We start from the raw sequence: 22,690 nt of genomic DNA on the forward strand, positions 1-22,690 counted from the left end.
CTTTAGCTCTGAGGCTTGGCTCCAGCTCTGAGGCCTCGGCTGCTGAAAGCAGGTATCTGGTTTGTTTGGGTTCTATAATTGTAACACTATTGCGGTCCTGCTCACTCCAGCTCTGAGATCCCGGCTGGCTGAAAGCAGGTTTCTGGGGTTTTGTTTAGCTTCTATATTTGTAACATTGTTGCTTAGAGTGCAAGCTCAGAGGCTGGCAAGGCAGGCGGGGAACGTTGGCTTCCTCCGTCACTGAAGCAAGCAAGCCTCCTGTTCTCTTCAAGCTGCCTGGCTGCCGGCCGCCATCTTGGTTGGCAGTTAATTTGCATATCTCCCTGATTAGCCAATGGGAAGGGTAGCGGAGGTACAGCTAATTACCATGTTTCTCTTTTATTAGATAGGATAGATTGGCTTTCCTCAAATGAGGGTTTAGAATTATAAAGCTACATTTTCATACAGTTGGCACAAAGGGACACTTCCCCAGACCTCCACCCACCATGTATTCTTCTCATTTTTTTGTTAGCCTTTTTCTTTCATCTACTTCTCAAGTAGGTGCCATAATTCTAGTGTTCACTGTGTTTGTTCTGTAGGGTGGAGTCTCTGGATTCAGCCTCATGGGGAATCTTCCAAAATTTAGTACCAGAGCTGATAGATGATAGATTCCTTTTTTTTTTTTTTTTTTACTTAAGCTAATTCAGGTCAGGTTTCTGTCACTTGTGGTCAACAGAGCTTTTTCTAAAAGCTGGAGGATTTTTGAAGGAAGAAATGGAGATGAAGGATGGATACAGATAACCTCACTTCCTTTTTGTGAAGCTGCCTGTGGTCATTCCTGCTGTCTTGTTTTCTAAAAACTACTACGTGGCTTGTTTTCCCTTGAAGTCATGACAATTGACTAACTGATAATTTGCTACTTTTAAAATAATAAAAAGTACTATTTCAAACCATGAAAGAATACTGGTGATCACGTTTTAGTTACTCCACCACCACTACTCACCCACTCACTATAATCACCAGGAATAATCCTATCACTAGCTTTTATTAAGAAGCTAAATGGAAGGTTATTCTCATTTAAAACTAGTATTTAGAATTGTAGTTCTAAAGCTTAGTGTGGCACCATCCCATGGTATTATTATATGTGATATACATGTATATGAAAGACATATGTGATGTTTATGTATATGAAAACTTACTGATAAAGTACCAAAATTGCAACTTATCTTATTTTAAAATAGTTATCATTTCACATTATCCATATATATTATAACTCACCCTGACTCACATACATTCTGATCAGAGTTCTTATGTGAGAGAGAAGTGCCTGGTGTCACAGGCAGAGAGCTCAGGTTCCGTAAAAGCCACAGTTGAGTTTATAATGCCTCAGCCCACCGGTTGCTTTATTTAAATAAATATCATCTGTCACAGGTAGTAACTCAGAACAAGATCACAGGGAACCAATCAGATAGTGGAAATCAATCTATATATACCTACAGACTGGACATGAAACCTTCTTTTCAAACATGTCATTATAACGGAGACTATCTCTCCTTATTTGTTTGTGCTGTGTTTTTGCAAAGATGAGATTGAAGACTCATGCATGAAGCCTGGAAGCAGAGGAAAATATTTAAAATTTCTGTTTCAATAATTTGATGATCCTCATGCTTTTCATTACCTTTGAGCCAAGCTCTGTTATTGGCACCGAACCTCATTTGAAATGGCTCTACAGTGAAATTCTTCTATCTGGGATGGTTTTACTTCTTAAATTGGATAAATAAACTCTAGCAAGTTTATATAATTGCTTAACATTCAGCAATTCTTACCAGAAGCAGCACAGTGCATGCATGGACACTGCCTTGACTTGGCATGAACCCTCTCATGCCAAAGTTTTCATACTCAACACACAGGAGCTGCAAGCCTCACGTGCAGGTCTCTAATTTTATGTTTCTCTGCCCACAAAAATAGGCCTTTCAAATTGTTGTGGCCCTGTTTTAAAACATTTTCCACTCCAGTTTATAGTTCCCACTAAGTGTAATTTTATTGAAAAATTCCAACAGGTAACTCTATTTTATGAGGCACCTCAGATTCTCTCACATACACTTGCCTCCCAGCCCATCCTGCTATTGCTAAGGGCCAACCAACCCTTAACTGCTGGGCCCTCCCCAACAACAGTTGCCCAGGTTTCTGGCTTCTCCCAGAACTTCCAGACTTGGATGAAGCACACATTACAGAGGATAATGCCACCCAGAAATGGGGCTAATTAACTTCCCACCAAGTCCTCTGTTTTCAATAATTAACCCCAGAAAGGGGCTTGGGGAAGAAGTAGATGGCAATCTGGAATTTAAAAGCCATGCCCCCCGCCCCCCACAACTATGGGCTATAGGAAGAGTCTTGTGAGATTTGGAAGGCAGAAGAAAGGGGGCCACAATTTTGTAGCTAACACACGTTGCTGATTAGGCTTGAAGCCACATTGGGGCCTGCAACTGTCCTACTTTCTCAATTCACCTTTAGTTTTCCTGACTCCTGGGCCAGGTGTATGTATTTAGCTCCATGTCAAAGAGCCTCCACTTCTGTTAGACCACCCTCTTCACAGAGGTCAGAGGAAACAAGAATGGATGTGGGCATCAGTCCAGCCGTATGGGCTTCCAGCTGCTCATGGCCATTCTTTCTAGGCTGCCTGTCCCGTGGACCTCAAGCTCCAGCATCAGATATGGAGACAGCTTTGTGGACACTGTTGAACCAGCCCCTACAATTACATAAGCCAATTCCTATGACAAATCCATATGCATAGTCCCCTGTTGGTTCTGCCTGTCTGGTTAACCGTAACTGACATGCCTGTGGTAACCCTTAATAATGGGAAACAGGAGATGAGAAAGAAGCCAGCAAGACTAATCCAGGGATGTGTCTCACGGCAGCCCATCCAGGGAAATGCAAGTGGACTTCCTGTGCCCAGTGGATAGGACACACCTGTGAGTGACCTCCTAGGTCTCCTCCTGCTCACTGTGAAATAAATGGTAGTGAGCATAGTAGAGTCCTAACTGCTTAACAGCTCTAATAAGATCCTTCATGATCTGGTCCCTGCTGAGCATCATTTTGCACTGATTCTCATGTTTTCTTTTTTCTCTCCCTTTTTCCTCATCCTTGTTACCCCAGGTTTGAACATACTATATATAAAGCATGAACTTTTCTTTATTCCTTGCCTAGAACATTTTCCAGAGAAGCCTGTGTTAAGAAAATCAGAACAGGAAAATGGTTCTAGAAAGCAGAGCCACAGGACAGGATTTGGGGGTTGAATTACCCATTCATCTGAACCACGTCCTTCTATTTCTCAGGCTGCTCTTTCTCCAGCTGAAATTTAATGTTGATCTCTTTCCATTTTCTCCATGTTTTCCACAAGTGAACTCATCTTTTCTCATAGCTTCAAAGACTTTACTGATGATGATTCCAAAATCTTACCTTCAGTTCTAACATTTCTCCTGGGCTACAGATTTATGTATCCAATTGCTTCCCAGATTCATGAACACTTCCTTCATCCTGTTCCGGCCTGAATTCATCATCTTCTTTCCACACCCAACCCTTCCCTACCATCTCCTACGTTAGTTAGCAACACCTGGAGTCATTCTTGATTCATCCACCTTTTACATTCTTCTAGATATCAAGTCCTATCTATTCTTCCCCCAAAATATGTCTCAAAACACTATTTTCTTCCATTCTCACTGTCACTACCATGATTAACCCTATCAATCCACCAGCCATTCTTGCCTGAAATAGTGCCATGGCCCACTAATTGGCTTTACTTTTTCTAATCTTTCTTCCCACAGATCCCTTCTCCATGCTACAGCAAGCGTGATCTTTCTGAACTGCAAACTTAATCATCATTCTCCTCTAAAACCCTCTGGAGTCTTCCCCACTGTTTGTAGGATCCAGTCCAATCTGATAAGATTCTCCATGAGGATCCCTGCGGAGCTCACCAGCCATTTTCATAGCCCTTATGAACTTCTTTCTGTGCCTTGAAAGTAACTTGTACTCTCGCTCCTCTGGGCCTTCGTACAGAAAGTTCCCTTTATCGAAAAGACTTCTCTCATCTTTGTGCTTCTGAACTCCATCCTTCAAGTCTCAAATTTGGCATCACTTTCTCCCAGAAGCCCTCCTGAGTCCCCTAGACTAGCAGTGATGTGAGCCATAGCTCTTTGCCCTTTATATTCTGTAACACTTATCACACATTACTACAATTCCTTGTGTAATTGTTACTTCCCCCACTAGACTGCATAACTTGCCTCTCTTAATGCTGAATGCCTAATGCAGACTTAGGGCCTGGCACATAGGAGACACTCCATAAATATTTGATGGGTAAATGACCATCATTTTAAAGAGACAGAATGGCTCCCAGGCAGGGCTAATTTCACCATGATATGATTAAACGTATTGACATATCTAAATAAAGAATGTATCAATCGTTTAAAGGGGTTGGTCAGTTAGGAAACATAGAACAAGGTGAGGCACTGAAGTAAATGCTAGAATGCCTATCTAAGCATATACAGGGATAAAGAAGTATTAGCTAATGGACTTCAAATATTGTGGTCCCATTAGTTAAGAACATCCCTTTCGTGAAATAGATATATCCAGCTCTTTTCCCCGGATGCCATTAACTACCATTTTCTAATTCCATACTTATATAGCAATTTTGTAATTATGATTTGGCTTCCCATGTAAGCTTGTCCACAGGAAAAATGACATGCAAATTCTGAGTATTTCAGGTCTCTGACAGTGACTTCTCGTTGTGAATTAATGAACCACCTTCAGGTTATGGTGTGCACTGATTGTGAACTGACCTGGATGAATGCCATCCACCCTTTGTTCTGTGGACATTTCAACCACTTCTACTTCTCAGGTTCAGCAGCCAACAGTTTCAGGAGCGAGTTCCTGGAAGCTCAGGGCAGAGAGTGTAAGGAGTCAGGGTCAGGGGCAGGGTCATATCCTATAACTATCTGGTTTTTGCTGTCCTCAATGGGCTCCTGCCTAGTTCAGAATACTTTGTCGAGGAACCATAGCACATAAGCAGGCATTTTTTGTAACATTTTGTTCTTTGGCACATGGGGAGAGTTATGTTCAAATCTATTCAATAATAATAATAATAATAATAATAATAATAAACATTTTTTAAGGAAATGTTTAAAAAAGAAAGTGCCCTAGCCAGTGTGGCTCAGTTGGTTGGAGTGTTATCCCATGCACCAAAAGGTTGCTAGTTCAATTCCAAGTTAGGGCACATATCTAGGTGGTAGGTTAGATCCCCAGGTTAGGGCACATATAGGAGGCAACCGACCAATGTTTTTCTCTCACATCTATATTTCTTCTCTCTCTCTCTCTCTCTCTCTCTCTCTCTCTCTCTCTCTCTCTCATCTCTCCCACTTTCTCCTCGCTCTAAAATCATTAAAAACATATCCTTGGGTGAGGATTTTAAAAAAAGAAGAAAGTTACTGTGTGAAGGTCACTAGAAATATAGGTTCTTGGATCTGACACTCAAGAGCTAAGTTTTAGGTACATTTAAAAATCACAGAAATAGAAGTTCAAATCATTAGAAAATATATGCTCTTCTCTTGTAGGTGAAATAAAACAGACAAAAGTCTCAAAACCATTATTCCTATAGTCACTATGTATTAAAGATGGTTTGACAGATAAAATATAGTTTATTAGATTTCCATATATTTGAGAGAAAGCTAGTGGTTTAAATTTCAATTTTTTTAAATGAATAAAATTAGCAGCATCAATTTAGTGAAAGGACTAATGCAAGTAACCCAAGTAAAAATTGTACAATTGTACAGAAGCCCTGTAGAAATATATGTTATACCACAGTACACTCCTCAGCAGCATGTAAAAATGTCAGCAATTAATGCTGTTTCCTACATGAAGGTACAACGCCTCATATAGATTTTTATCCTTTGAAACCAAAAAGGACATGAGATAATTGGAAACAGTCTTGGAACTGCGTTACTTATGAATTTTTCTGAAAGCGGGTGTTGGTCTATGGCCTTGTTTCTGTTCCTACATCGGAGAAGGGGGTCCAGTTAAATTAATGCAAAATACAAGCATGTTTAGCATTAGATTATACCTTTCATTTCTCCAGTGACTTGAGCAAAACATGAGCTTTCTGTAATTAAAGTATGCACAGAGAATGCTAATGAAAATTTTACTAAGGTTGTAACACCCTTTGAAAATAAACCTAATCACACACTGAAGACAACAGAAGAGAGGAAGAAAGAGAAAAGCAAAATGAAAATGTTTTAAAAACCTAATCAAAAGGAAAAATTAAAATGACTTTCAGCAATCTCTTTATATTTGGCACCCTGAAAATTAGGAGCTTTGCCTTTCAAGAGGAAAAGACAATGGAATGAAGATGTTTTTATTTGTTAATAAAAAACAGAGGTAAAATTTGTGTTCCAGGAATCTGAGAAAGCAAGCAAAATGTATCAGCATTGAATCAATATGTGAGCAGTGAGGTGGGAGCTCACTGAGTACGTGGAGGTGAACACAACACTGCAACTCTATTGTTCATTTTCCATCTTTGTAATTTTTTCACCTCCTCATTCTCAATCTTCATTAATTCTTTAGGCACAATGTGAGGCCACGGCTCCTTTCTTTAGTATGCTAGGCATAATTCCATAACCATTCTCTGCCAAACACATCTGTGCCCACCTGCCAAGTCTGTTGCCCTGAGTATAGAATGAGTGGCACCCATGAAACACTTATGGAAGAGATTATTATTCAACTTACATTTTGAAGGTTTAAAAAAGACATACCAAAGAGAGCACTCAGGCCTGGCCAGTATGGCTCAGTGGTTGAGCATTGACCTATGAACCAGGAGGTCACAGTTCTATTCCTGGTCGGGGCACATGCCCGGGTTGTGGGCTCAATCCCCAGTAGGGGGTGTTCAGGAGGCAGCCAATCAATAACTCTCTCATCACTGATGTTTCTATCTCCCTTTCCATTTCTCTCTGAAATCAATAAAAATATATTCAAAGAGAGCACTCAGGGTGCCCACTGACATGCAGATCTTAGTGCAAAGCCTGATGGAAACTCAGGGGTCCTAATTCCTAGGTCCAGAGTATTTCCTCCAGCACACACACCTCCTCCTGCTCTCATGGAATATCACCAAACTGATACTGGACTGACGCTGTGATCCCTGCACATGAGATCAGCCATCACTGCTCATCATGTATATGAAGCGAAGCCAAACCAGATGGCCATGGAGGACCAGTTTTCAACCTTTAAAACAGAAGATTGAAGTTGATGTTTCTAGGTTCACGTCCACTTCTACATGAAATTGTGGTAATCCTCCATCTGAGAATAATTGTCTATTTTTCCTTTTGTTTATCTCTCTTTTAATGAAAGCCAAATTGGATTTATGTAATAAAAGAAGCTTCTGGTTTATAGAATTACACAACTATTTTTACTACTGCTCTTCATCAATGACTCATTCTCCTTGGATAGCATCTGTCACTCCCAGAAGAATATTACATTTCAAACCATGCATCTGAATCTGTTTAGACCTTGGGACACCACCCTCTACCTCAGGCAGTTCTCCTGGGACGTCCACCTGAAATACTTAGTTTTGGGTTGAGACTCGCCAGGAATCCAGAGTTCACTCTGGAATAGATGTGAATGGCCAGGGAAACCCTTGAATGTCACTGTTTTCCGAAAGTGATTTATGACAGTCCATCTAAGGTTACCTTCACCTAAACTGAAATTTCCACAGCTGCCCAGGCTGGGACCAATGAACAGACTTTCAAAGAGAGATACATGTTCTTAGTCTTCTGGAAGAGAGACTTCAAAGGGGCTAAAAATATCCTGTTGAAGGGAAAAGGAAGAGGTACATAGTTTCTTCAACATGTGGTTCAAAAGAGTAACTTCCTGATAAGAAATATTATCAAATGGTTTCTGTTATGAGCAGAATTCTGTCACTCACCCCATTCTTAGGTTAAAGTTCTAAGCCCCAGTACCTCAGCATATGACTATATTTGGAGATGGGAATCTTTAAAGAGATAATTATGTGTGGTCACTAGAGTGGACTCCAATCCAATCTAACAGTTGCCCTTATAAGATGAGAAAATTTGGACACCATTGCAGAGGGAAAACCATGTGAAGACACAGAGAGAAGACAGGCATCTGCAAGCCAAGGAAAGAGACCTTGAAATGGAACCAACCCTTTAGACTTCTTGATGTCAGACTGTTGGCCTCAGGGACTATAAGAAAAGAATTTCTGTGCTCTAAGCCACCCAATATGTGGCACTGTGTAATAGAAGCCCTAGCAAACTAATACAGTTCCCCTGCTGTTTTATTAATAGCTTCTTTATCATAAAAGTAGCATATTTTCCAAGAGAAGCTTCATGTGGGCAGCTTTATTCACGACTATACCCACAGCACCCACCATAGTGCCTAATATGCAGCAGATGTCCAAAAAGTATTTATTGACTAAGTACAGAAAAATTCAAAATTACAAACAGGTATTAATACAAAATATAAATAACAGGTAACACCACAGACCACTGGTAACAATTATTTTCATACAGTATAATTGTTCCCAGCCATTAAATATTCCTCAAAAACATGCTTAATAATACCTGAATGAAACTTTAGTAGGTGGACAAACCATATTTTTTATTATTCCCTTACTGTTTGATAACAACTTATGTAAGAATCAAGAGGAAATAAAGAGTGACATAGCTACAATAAAAAACACTATGGAAAGTTTCATCAGTAGACTAGGAGAAGCAGACAGGGCAGCAAAATACACCCAAATTGAACTGCAATTGTAGAAAAAAATTAAAAGACAAGAGGAAAGTCTAAGGGATCTTTGGGACAACATGAAACAAAGCAACATATGTATAATAGGGGTGCCAGAATGACAAGAAGAGGAGCAAGGGTTAAAAAACCTATTTGAAGAAATAATGTCAGAAAACTTCCCTGATTTGGGGAAAAGAAAAGTCACAAAAGCACAGAGAGTCCCAAGTAAGATGAACCCAAAAAGACCCACACCAAGACACATTATAATTACCATGGCAAACTTTCAGGACAAAGAGAATCTTAAAGGCTTCAAGAGAGAGACAGGAAGTTATGTATAAGGGATCTCTCATTAGATTACCAAATGATTTCTCAACAGAAACACATCAGGCGAGAAAGAAATGGAAGGAAGTTTACAAAGTGATGCAAAGCAAGGGACTGAATCCAAGAATACTCTATCCAGCAAGGCTATCATTCAAAATTGAAGGGGGAAATAAGGAGCTTCACAGACAAAAAAAAAGGCTAAGGGTGTTTATCACTACCAAGCCAACAATGCAAGAAATGCTAAAGTGACTGGTGTAAAAAGAAGAAATAAAAAGGGAAGAAGGAGACAGGCACAACAAATAAAAATGGCTACAAACAACTACCTATCAATAATAACTTTAAATGTAAATGGACTAAATGCTCCAATCAAAAGACATCGAGTGCCTAAATGGATAAGAAAACATGACCCATATATATGCTGTCTAGAAAAGACCCACCTCAGAACAAGGGACTCACACATACTGAAAGTGAAGGGATGGAAAAATATCTTTCAGGCAAATGGAAATGGAAAAAAAAAAGCTGGGGTAGCAATACTTATATCTGACAAACTAGACCACAGAGTGAAGACCATAACAAGAGATAAGGAAGGCCACTTCATAATATTAAAAAGATCAATATAACAAGAGGGTATAACGCTGGTAAACATATATGCACCCAATGCAGGAGCACCCCAATACATAAAAGATATCAAGGGAGAGATCAACACAATACAATCATAATAGGGGACTTTAATATTCCACTGACATCACTGGATAAATCCTCTAGACAAAAAATCAGCAAAGAAACCTCAATCCTAAATGACTCACTAGATCAGATGGACTTAAGTGATATCTTCAGAACATTTCACCCCAAAGCCATGGAATATATGTTCTTCTCAAGTGCACATGGGACATTTTCAAAGATAGGCCATGTATTGGGTCACAGGCAAAATCTCTCCACATTCAAGAAGATTGAAATCATATCAAGCATCTTCTCAGATTACAATGGCATAAACTTAGAAATAAACTACAATAAAAACAATCAAAAAAATTCAAACACTTGGAAGCTAAATAGCATGCTATTAAACAATGATTGGGTTACCAAAGAAATTAAAAAAAATTAAAATACTCCTGGAAACGAATGACAATGAAAACATAACAATCCAAAATCTATGGGACACAGTGAAACCAGTCCTGAGAGGGAAGTTCATAGTTCTACAGGCCTACCTCAAAAAACAAGAAAGAAGGGTAATAAATTATTTCCATTTTTGCCATTACTGTAAAGAAAGGGAGAAAGAAGAAAGAAAGAAAGAAAGAAAGAAAGAAAGAAAGAAAGAAAGAAAGAAAGAAAGAAAGAAAGGAAAAGAAAAGAAAAGAAAAGAAAAGAAAAGAAAAGAAAAGAAAAGAAAAGAAAAGAAAAGAAAAGAAAAGAAAAGAAAAGAAAAGAAAAGAAAAGAAAAGAAAAGAAAAGAAAAGAAAAGAAAAGAAAAGAAAAGAAAAGAAAAGAAAAGAAAAGAAAAGAAAAGAAAAGAAAAGAAAAGAAAAGAAAAGAAAAGAAAAGAAAAGAAAAGAAAAGAAAAGAAAAGAAAAGAAAAGAAAAGAAAAGAAAAGAAAGTCCTTGTAAACATATATAGTGCCCTGTTTCCTCAGAAGTGGAATGATTAAGGCATGTGTATACACATCATTAAGATTTTGACATATATATCACATTCTTAAAGGTTTAGCAGTTTATACTCCCCCATCAGTATATTAGGATTGTAACTTAAAATAATTTTTATAATTCTAATATTAATTGAGTATTTACTGTGTTGTGCTAGATGATATATTAAACACTTCATAAGCACTATTTCATTTAATTCCCTCAAAAACCCTGTGATTGCTAATATTATCTGCAAACACAGATGAGAAAAATAGTCTTACAAAAAATAAATGATTTATTTAATAAAAATACACAAATCAGTTCCCTTCGCCAGTAAGAGGAAGGTCTAAGAAGCAAAACAAATCTATTTGACTCTAGTAACTCCCCAGTTTCATAGATACTGCACTGGTTATTATTGTTTCTTATATCTTTGCAAATTTGATAGGCAGAAATAGATTATTTTATTTTTTTATATTTATATTTTATTGATTTTTTACAGAGAGGAAGGGAGAGGGATAGAGAGTTAGAAACATCGATGAGAGAAAAACATCGATCAGCTGCCTCCTGCACACTCCCTACTGGGGATGTGTCCGCAACCAAGGTACATGCCCTTGACTGGAATCAAACCTGGGACCCTTGAGTCCTCAGGCCGATGCTCTATCCACTGAGCCAAACCGGTTAGGGCAGAAATAGATTATTTTAATTTACCTTTTTTTTCTTTTATTAAATTTATTGGGATGACATTGGTTAATAACATTATATAGGTTTCAAGTGCACAATTCTATGATACATGATCTGTATATTGCATTATGTGCCCGCCCCTCAAAGTCCAATCATCTTCTGTCACCATATATTTGACTCGCTTTAATTTTCATTTCCAGGCTTATCAATTAGTTTGAACCCATTTTTCTATGTTTATTGGCCATTTAGAATGCATTATCTGTCTCTGTTTTTAGTCCCTTCTGCTATTGATGTTCAGCACTACAGCAATTAAATATGGAAGCTGCCATGTACTTATGATTCTCATGCAGATGCCCAGAAACCTAATCTAAGATTTGAAACAGACACTTCTAATTACTCAATGCAGCCAAATGTTCAGAATCATCATATTATCTCCTAAGCAATATGCATGCTAATTTTATGAAGCTTTTTTCCTTTGGTAACATTGTAAACTATTTTGATTGAGTGATGTCCTAATATTTTTTTAAATTAAATCCAACTTTATCGCTCTAAACAAATCTTGACATTTTCCCTTCAAATTGTAGAAAGAAAAAAAAAGAAAGAGTAAAAGGGAGAAAGATGCAACCTTAGGCTCACCATCACCTTTGTGTAACCATTAAAATCTAAAATGTCACAGCAGCCCAGCCCTGAGAACAGAGCACGGAGCAAGAACTCACAAAGTGCCTGGTCGTGGTGACAGGGAGCAGGTAGAGAGAGGACTTGTTTTGTACTGTGAACCAGTCGTTAGATGTGCAGAAACATTTACCTTGGAAATAAGCTGAATATGTTGGATGGATAATTATATGCTGAGGAGCTTAATGTAGGATAAGAGAAGCTGCTAATTTATGGCAGACACTCAAAGCTCCAATGAGGCTGTACTGTTGGGTTCAAGTACTCCATGGACTGGGGCTGAGTCAAGGATCAAATGATTAAGTATAGATCACATTGGCAAAGAGACTCTATTATCAGCAGCTTGAGTTTGGAGAGTAATTAAGAGCAGCTTCCATATTCAATATTTTAAGTTCTAAATTTAGAATTTTAATACTATAGGGCAGTTATGGCGAACCTTTTGAGTTCGGCATGGTCAGCATTTTGAAAAACCCTAACTTAACTCTGGTGCCGTGTCACATATAGAAATTTTTTGATATTTGCGACCATAGTTAAACAAAGATTTATATTTTTGATATTTATTTTATATATTTAAATGCCATTTAACAAAGAAAAATCAACCAAAAAAATGAGTTTGCATGTCACCTCTGACACGCGTGTCATAGGTTCGCCATCACTGCCATAGGGAATACCCTTTGGCACCCCAACAACGGCTTTGTTTGGTTGTTTTTGTTAAAGAGAAAGGGAAAACTTCTTTCCCTGAGACCGAGTTGTTTGTCCCCCAGCTCAGAGGATTTGTGCATTTAGATGTGTAGATCTTTTAATAATTAAAAGCATTTTCCTGATTGTTGACCTCCAGCCTTAGTCAACTTACCAGCAGTCACAGTCAGCAGTGTCTGTGGGAAACCCAAGCTGAAGGGAGTTAAACTGTACAGAGAGCAGTATTAGTGCTGATGAGGAATCCGCAGCCACAGCTCCTTCACCTGCTTCTGAGTTGCCACTCACAACAGCCAAGTGGCTGATGAAGCACATACATGGGAGTTACTCTGTGGCAAAGTACCCCCTGGGTTGCTAGGGGAATTGTGTCCCACTGGGAGCTTGAGTTTAGATATTCTGAAATTACCATCAAGTCATACCAAAATTAGAGTTGAAGCTGCTTCACTCAGATTCCTAAGGAACTATCCTATGTAATAAAGAGGGAATATGCTAATTGACCTTCACACTGTCAAAAAGATGGTGGCACCCACAGCCAATAAGGAGGGAATATGCTAATTGACTGCCCCACCCTCAAAGATGGCGGCACCCACAGCCACAAGATGGCCAGCAGGAGAGGGCAGTTAGGGGTGACCAGGCCGGCAGGGGAGGGCAGTTGGAGATGATCGGGAAGCATTTAGGTGTCGATCTGGTTGGCAGGGGAGTGGTTAGGGGGTGATCAGGCTGGCAGGCAGAAGCAGTTAGGGGCAATCAGGCAGGCAGTGAGCGGTTGGGAGGGGAAGGCAGTTGGAGATGATCGAGGAGCATTTAGGTGTCGATCTGGCTGGCAGGGGAGTGGTTAGGGGGTGATCAGGCTGGCAGGAAGAAGTAGTTAGGGACAATCAGGCAGGCAAGTGAGCGGTTGGGAGCCAGCAGTCTCAGATTGTGAGAGGGATGTCTGACTGCCGGTTTAGGCCTGATCTGGTTTAGGCCCAATCCCTGTGGACAGTCAAACATCCCCCAAGGGGTCCCAGATTGGAGAGGGTGCAGTCTGGGCTGAGGGACATCCCCCCCCCCACCCCCAGTGCACAAATTTCATACACCGGGCCTCTAGTCATTAATATGCAGCTGTGAGCAAAAGAACGTGGTTGGTCTCTTTGAAAAGCTTTAAAACAAAAAGTAGCCAACTAGGATGACCTTAAAGTCTTTGAAAAGGCAGTTTACTAATTGTTATTAGTGACTCCAAAAAGAACTTAGGAAAGCATGGTCAACAGAATGCACACCATCAAAAGTGCAGCAATTGCTTCCATCCAATGGGCCTTACTGGCAGGCTAGGGAAGGAATTATCACTACCACAACCCATCAGGGTCTGGGTACCCTGGTGATTCTGCTCTTCTCAGCTAGGGTTCAGGGAGCCACACAGCTGCCAGGGACTCGGGGTAGGATCAGCTCAGCCCCGCCCAAATGTTAACCTGGATCAATCAAGATAACTACTTTATTTTCCATAAGGGGGAAAAGGAAACTGCTCAGATCCTAGCTGAATGTGAGTGTCCACAAATATAGTGTTTTATTGAGGTCTGTGAACACAGGTGGATGGAGACACCTACTCTTTTTAGGGTTCTACAAAGAATAATCTAGTAAATGATCCAAAAGGCCAACTCTTTCAAATGCCTCTCCAAAGAAAAAGTTACTATGTCCTAGATTAGTATCAATTTCATCCAGTGAATAATTTGTTGGGAAGCAGTGTTTTAAAAAATACAATTTTAGTTATCAGTCATCTTTCATAAGCAAAAACTACTTCAAATTTTAAAACAAAACAGAACATTTTTCCCCTCAGAAAATACAACTACTATAGATTTGATAGATTGTTCTATAATTGCTTGGAAATTATAAATATATCTGAATTTAATTAGGGTAATCTTTACCCCAAATTATATCAAGTATGAATACTGTGACTACATTTTAATTGCCAAGAAAAAAATAATTATATGTAAACAAATGTAGCTAATCAAAATCATTAGCAGAACTTGCTAATCAATCCCTTAATCCTTTGGCCATCCAAAAGCCTAAGAGTGTGTAGAGTGGGGGATATCTCTGAAAATACCAAAGATTGACAAAGGGGTGACAATTTCCATGAGTAATATTTGCAAATGAGAAATTAGAGAGGATGGTATCAATTGCTAACATGCTAGTTTCTAAAATATCATGAACAAGACCAGCCTCATGATTCTTTAAGAGCCTCTGGCAAAGCTTATCTATTTATAGCTTCTGATTGCCACTACACCAAGTGGCTGAGACAGGGAAATACGATCTAAAATAGTTTTGCATTATGTTTTTTCCTCAGAGGAAATGGGTTTTAGTCTTCAAAATCAGCTCCTCAGCCAGTCTCTCCTATTGACCCTTCCTCAGTCAACTTAAAAAGCCCCCCTCCAACCAGAGGGAGAAACCTCAGGTGCGTCGATTTACATTCCCAGCACTTAACCTAATTCCCTTTTGAGCTGTCATTTATTTTTGAATGTGAAATGCTCTGAAAAGATCACATCTAATACAAACAAACATTCTAAAGAGTAAACAATGAAAAGCAAGGCACAGAGGTGGTGAATTGTGAAAACAGCAGGAAGAACAGAAAAATACTGGAGTAAAGATGGGAAAAAATAGTAGCTACACATATCAACATTTATTTTGTGTGAAGAAAAGCATCTGGGCAATTGCCAGACCCAGACAGGTCCGCAAATAAAAGAATTAATCAGTAGGGAGTAATAGAAATAGAGAACTAAAAACTTCATCAGGGAAATGTATTTCTATCTATTTCCTAGATATAAGGAAGATTTTTTTGAATATGTGACTATACCCCACTGGGAGTATATTCAGAGGAAGCCTAATGGAAGGTTGGGAAGTTCCCTATGGCCCAGTGGTAACAAGGCCAGCTTCACTGCAGTGTCAGTGGATTTCACCTGCAAAGCTAGAACTCCCATCCATGCCCAAGTGTAACAAAAAGCCTCCTGCTCTGGTGTCAATTGAGGCCAAATGGGGAATCTGCACTGCTACTTCCACCTGGGTGTAATAAGGTTCCTTCCTCTGCCAGCCTTCTGGTAGAAACTGCCAGCAAAAATGGAAGATTTAAGTAAGATCTGGGGGCTCCTAGCACAATATGAAAATGCTTAAATTTCAATTTAAAAACTCATCCATTATGCCAAGAACCAGGAAGATCTCAAACTAAGTGTAAAAAGACAATCAATGGATACTAACACCAAGTGACAGACATGTTGTAATTTTTGTGCATGAATTCACTCTTTAAAATGGGCTCCAAGTGCGATGCTGAAGTTTTGTCTCATGTTGCTAAGTGCTAAAAGGTTGTGATTTGCCTTATGGAGAAAATATATGTTTTAGATAAAGTTCATTTAGGCATGAGTTATAGAGATGTCAGCCATGAGTTCAAAGTTAATGAATCCACAATATATATTAAATAAGATGTATTTCAACAGAAACATACAACATAAACAAAAAAAGGATAAAAATCATATAAACACATTGATAGACACAGAAAACATTTAACAACATTCAGCACCCATTTATGATAAAAATTCTCAAAGTTGGAACAGAAGGAACATACCTCAACATAATAAAGCCCATTTATGACAAACTCACAGCCAACATCATACTCAATGGGAAAAGCTAGAAATCAGAACAAGACAAGGATATCCACTGCCATCACATTTATTCAGCACAGTATTGGAAGTACTAGCCAGGGCAATGAGACAAGAAAAAGAAACAAAGGCATCCAATTGGGAAGGAAGAAGTAAAACTGTCATTATTTGCAGATAGCATGATATTTTATAAAAATAACTCTAAAATTCCACTAAAAAAGCTACTAGAACCAATACATGAATTCAGTAAAGTAGCAGAATACAAAATTAATATTCAGAAATTGGTTGCATTTTGATATACTAATAACGAACTATCATAAAGGGAAACTAAGAAAATAATACCATTCACAATTTCACTAAAAAAATAAAATACTTATGAATAAATTTAACCAAGGAGGTAAAAGACCTATACTCAGAAAATTATAAGACACTGAAGAAATTAAAGAAGATACAAATACATTGAAGCTTATAGTGTGTTCATGGATATGAAGAATTAACATTGTTAAAATGTCTATACTACCCAAAGCAATCTATAGACTCGATGCAATCCCTATCAAAATACCAATGGTGTTTTTCACAGAACTAAAAAAATTAATCCTAACGTCTATATGGAATCACAAAATACTCCAAAAAGCCAAAGCAATCCTGAGGAAAAAGAACAAAGTCAGAGGTATCACAATCACACTACCTGATATTGAACTATGCTACAAGTCTTTAGTAATCAAAATACCGTGATACTGCCTGGCTTGTGTGGCTTAGTTGTTGAGGATCGACCCATGAACCAAGAGGTCATGATTTGATTCCTTGTCAGGACACATGCCCAGGTTTCGGGCTCAATCCCTAGTAGTGGGAAGGCAGGAGGCAGCTGATCAATGATTCTCATCATTGATGTTTCTATCTCTATCTCCCTCTCTCTTCCTCTCTGAAGTCAATAAAAATATATATAGTTTTAAATAGCATGGTACTAGCATAAAAGCAGACACATAGATCAATAGAACAGAATATAGAGCCCAAAAATAAATTTATGCCTATGTGGTCAATTAATAGTTGACAATGGAAGCAGACATGTACAATGGGGTAATATACAGTCTAGTCAATAAATGGTGTTGGGGAAAGTGGACAGATACATGCAAAAAATGAAACTAGACCACCGCATATAAAAATAAACTCAAAATGGAAATAAACAAAAAATAAACAAATGTGACTATATCAAACTAAAAAGTTTTTGCAAAGCAAAGGAAATCATCAACAAAATATAAAGACAACCTACTTAATGGGAGAACATATTCACCATATATCTGATAAGGTGAATATCCAAAATTTATAAAGGACTGAGACAACTTAACACCAACAAACAAACAACCCAATTAAAAAATGGGCAGAGGATCTAAATAGACTTTTCTCCAAAGAGGATATATAGATGGTCAATAGACATATGAAAAGATGCTCAACCTCACTAATCATTAGATAAATTCAAATTAAAACCTCAATGAGATACCATCTCACTCCTGTCAGGTGGCTATCATCAAGTGTTGGCAAGGATGTGGAAAAAAGGAAACCCTCGTGCACTGTTGGTGGGATTGCAAATTGGTGCATCCACTATGGGAAACAGTATGGAGGATTCTAAAAAAATTAAAAATAAAACTCTCTTATGACCCAGCAATTCCATTTTGGAGTATTTATACAAAGATATCCAAAACACTAATTCAAAAAGAAATATGCATCCCTATGTTCATTGCAGCATTATTTACAATAGCCAAGGTATGAAAGCAACCTAAGTGCTCATCAATAGATGAGTGGATAAACAAGTACTGATACATATAAACAATGGAATATTACTGGGCTATACAAAAGAGTAAAATTTTACCATTTATGACAGCATGGATGGACCTAGAAGATATGATACTAAGTGGTGGGGGGGGGGGAGTCAAGCAGAGAAAAGCAAATACCATATGATTTCACTTAAATGTGAAATTTAACGAACAAAATAAGCAAACAAAACAGAAACAGACACTGATAGAGAGGAGGTCGATGGTTCCCAGATTGGAGGGGACTAAGTGGTCTGGGTGAAACAAAGCAGAGGAATTAAAAAGTACAAATTGGTAGTTAAAAAACAGTCACGGGAATGTAAATTATAGCACAAAAAATATAGTCAATGATGTTGTAATATTTATGGTGCTAGGTGGGTACTGGGTTAACTGAGAGGATCACTTTGTAAATTATATAAGTGTCCTACCACCTTGCAGTGCTAATATAATATTGAAACTAATATAATATTGAATATCAACTTATAATTGAAAAAAATAATATTAAAAACCTGGAAAAAGAAAAAAATCAGAAGCATACATAAATCAGGGTGACAAAAACACAATCTGCACCTCACAGGAACCTAACTTGATATTTCTTCTGAAAGCAATGATTTGGTATATGCTAATTCAGCATATACCAAATAAAATTGATAAAACATAATTACTGTGAATAATGAAAATCAGTTGTATATTATAAACCATGGAGGGTAAAGAGGTAAGATTTCTCTTTACTTAGACTGATAAAATGATGACACCTAAATATTAAATGTCATACCTAGAACAACTAAATAAGCTTTATAAAGGGATACATTCTACTATACAGAAGAATCAAAATAGAATTTTTAAAAATGTTCAAGTAACCCACAGAGGGGAGGAGGGAAAGAAAAAGGATGAGAAATGAAAACTGGATAGGAAAAACAAAACAAAATATAAAATAGCCTTGATTCCTAACAACAATAATTACATTAAATATAAAAGGTCTTTACAAATTGAGACAGAGATCAGCAGAATAAGTTAACAAACATGACCCAACTATCTACTATTTATAAGAGACTCACTTCAAATATAACAATATAGGTAGATTTAAAGTAAAAGGATTAGAAAAAAAGCAACCATATTTGTTACATTTGTTGCTTGGTGAAAAAAATAAAGTAAAAGGATTAAAAAGATATGTCATGTAGAGTTGACCATTAAACAATGTGAGCACTGACCCCACACAAAGTTGAAAGTCCATTAATAACTTTTGACTCTCCAAAAACTTAACTTTGATTAAGGGGATTGGTTCCTGGAAATGAAAGATCTGAATATGTGGAGAGACACACCATGTTTCTGGATTGGAAGACTAAATAAAGATGAAATCAATTCTTCTCATATTGATACACAGATTTAATATGATTTCTATCAAAATTCCAGGAAACATTTTTTGTAAACATACTGAAGATTATGCCAAAATTTATGTGGAAAAGCAAAGAAACTAGAAAATTTAAAATAATTTTGAAAAAGAGGAATAAAGATAAATCCAGCCACTGATTTCAGAAGATACTACTAGTATACTGTAATTAAAACTGTATGAATAGACACATAGATCAATGGAACAGAATAAAGAACCCAGGAAGAAAGTCACACAAATATCCCCAACTGATTTCTGACAAAGGTGCAGAAGCAATTCAATGAAGAAAAGATAACCTTTTCAACTGCAGCAATTGAACATCCACAAGCAAAAAAATAAATAAACTTCCATCTGTCCACACTTCATTAAAAATTTAACTTAAAACGTATCACAAACTTCAGTGTAAAACTATAAAAGTTTTAAAACATAGAAGAAACTCTTCAGGATCTAAGAAAAGAATTCTTAGATTTGACATTAAAAGCACAATCCATAAAGTAAAAATTGATAAATTGAACTTTATAAAAATTAAAAACTTTTGCTCTTGTGAAAGATTCTACTAAACGGATCAAGCTACAGACTAGGAAATATTTTTCTTTTTTGCAGACACATATATTTGGCAAAGGACTAATATCTAGACTATATAAAAAACTCTCAAAACTCAACAAGGAAAAAGTAATTTAAAATGGCAGGGAAGGGGATTTATATAATACTTTCAACAATCAAGATTTTTTTAAAAAATCAATGAGAAAGTGCATTACTTACCTCGACTCTTAGCTTGTTGGGCACAATAACCGGGACCCAGTGTCTACTCCTGTTGCCTGTGCTTTCTAACCCTCAGCCATGGTGAGTGCATCTTCATCCATATTGGCCAGGCTGGTGTCCAGATTGGCAATGGCTGCTGGGAACCCTACTGCCTGGAATATGGCATCCAGCCCAATGTCCAGTCTTGCCAAGTGACAAGACCATTGGGGGAGGAGATGATTCCTTTAATATCTTCTTCAGTGAGACAGATGCTGACAAGCATGTGCCCAGGGCAGTGTTGGTAGGCCTAGAACCCAGAGTCATTGATGAAGTTCACACTGGTCCCTACCGCCAGCTCTTCCACCCTGAGCAGCTCGTCACAGGCAAGGAAGATGCTGCCAATAACTATGCCTGTGGACACTACACCATTGGCAAAGAGATCATTGGCCTAGTCCTGAACCAAATTCAGAAACCAGCTGACCAATGCACAGGTCTTCAGGGCTTCTTGGTTTTCCACAGCTTTGGTGGGGAACTGGTTCTGGGTTCACCTCCCTGCTGATGAGATGTCTCCAGGGCAAGAAGTCCAAACTGGAGTTCTCCACGTATACAGCCCTGCAGGTTTCCACAGATGTAGGTGAGCCCTAAAACTCCATCCTTACTACTCACACCACCCTGGAGCACTCTGATTGTGCCTTCATGGTTGACAATGAAGCCATCAATGACATCTGATGTAGAAACTTCCATATTGAGTGCCCAACCTACACTAACCTTTACCTAATTAACTAGATTGTGTCCTCCATCACTTTTCCCTTAGGTTTGATGGAGCTTTGACTGTTGATCTGACTGAATTCCAGACCAACCTGATGCCCTACCCCTGCATCCACTTCCCTCTGGCCACACATGCCCATCATCTCTTCTGAGAAAGCCTGCCATGAGCAGCTTTCTGTAGCAGAGATCACCAGTGAGTGCTCTGAGCCAGCAACCAGATGGTGAAATGTGCCCCTCGCCACAGTAAATGCATGGCTTTCCGCGTGTTGTACCATGGTGACGTGGTTCCCAAAGATGTCAATGCTGCCATTGCCACCATCAAGACAAAATGCAACATCCAGTTTGTGGACTGTGTGAGGCTGGTAATTAATGTGCATCCTGGGCAACTATTGCTGAGGCCTGGGATCACCTGGACCACAAGTTTGACCTGGTATATGCCAAGTATGCCTTGTCCACTGGTATGTGGGTGAGGGCATGGAGGAAGGAGAGTTTTCTGAGGCCCATGAGGACGTGGTTGCCCTTGAGAATGACTATGAGGAGGTTGATGTGGATCCTTTTGAAAGAAAGGGTGGGGAGGATGGAGAGGAATACTAATTACCATTCCTTTCAGCACTGCAACATGTCTCCTCAGAACTTCAGGCTCAACAGCTAAAAGCTTTCTGGTAAGATTTTCTTCGTTTTTACCTGTGATCATGTCTGTCTTTTTCATGTATACCTATAAGATTTCCCCTCATGTTTAAAAGTAAAGGCATTGAGAAATTTTAAAAAATCCAGTGAGAACATGGGCAAAAGACATGAAGAGACATTTAACCCAACAAAATATAAAAATGGCAAAAAAGTATATGAAAAGATGTTCAATGTCATTAGCTATTAGAGAAATAACATTAAAACCACAGTGAGATACATAATGACAACACCAAATGCTGCCAAGAAAGCTGAGAAATTGGATCACATACGTTGTTAGTGGGCATGTAAATGGTATAGCATTCTGGAAAACAATTTTACAGTTTCCAAAAAACTAAACACACAACTACCATATAATCCAGTGATCATATTCCTTGGTATTAATCCCAGAGAAATGAAGACTGGTGTTCACACCAAAAGCTATACACAAATGTTTATAATAGATTTATTATTAATAGCCAAAAACTAGAAATGGAAAAATGGTTAAATAAACTGCAGTATGTCCATACCACAGCAAGAAGAGAGAATGAACTATTAATACACTCAACAACCTGGATGGATCTCCAGATATGCTGAGTAAAAGACAGCCAATCCCAAAAGGTTACAGCCTGTTTGGTTCCATTTATATAACATTCTTGAAATGATGAAATTATAGAAATGGAGAACAGATTAGTTTTTGCCAGGGAGTAAGAAGGGGATGAACAAGAGGAAAGTGGATGTGACTATAAAAGAGCAATGAAGGGCCCTGGTGGTGCTAGAAATGTTCTGCATAGTGGCTGTATCCAAGTCAAATTTCCTTGTGTGATATTGTATTGTAGCTTTGCAAAATGTTACCATTGGGTGAAACTCCGTAAATCATACATGGGATCTCTCTGTATTATTTCTTAAATGTATGTGAATCTATGATTACCTCAAGATAAACATTTTAA

At 38.2% G+C, this 22,690-nt stretch overlaps 1 pseudogene; it reads left to right on the forward strand.

Moving 5' to 3' along the window:
• Nucleotides 1–21,671, forward strand: part of LOC102255582 — a 48,970-nt pseudogene extending 27,299 nt beyond the window's left edge.
• Nucleotides 21,672–22,690: the final 1,019 nt, after the last annotated feature.

The sequence above is a fragment of the Myotis brandtii genome, unplaced genomic scaffold (genome assembly GCF_000412655.1).
Source record: "Myotis brandtii unplaced genomic scaffold, ASM41265v1 scaffold215, whole genome shotgun sequence".
NCBI classification, from domain to species: domain Eukaryota; kingdom Metazoa; phylum Chordata; class Mammalia; order Chiroptera; family Vespertilionidae; genus Myotis; species Myotis brandtii.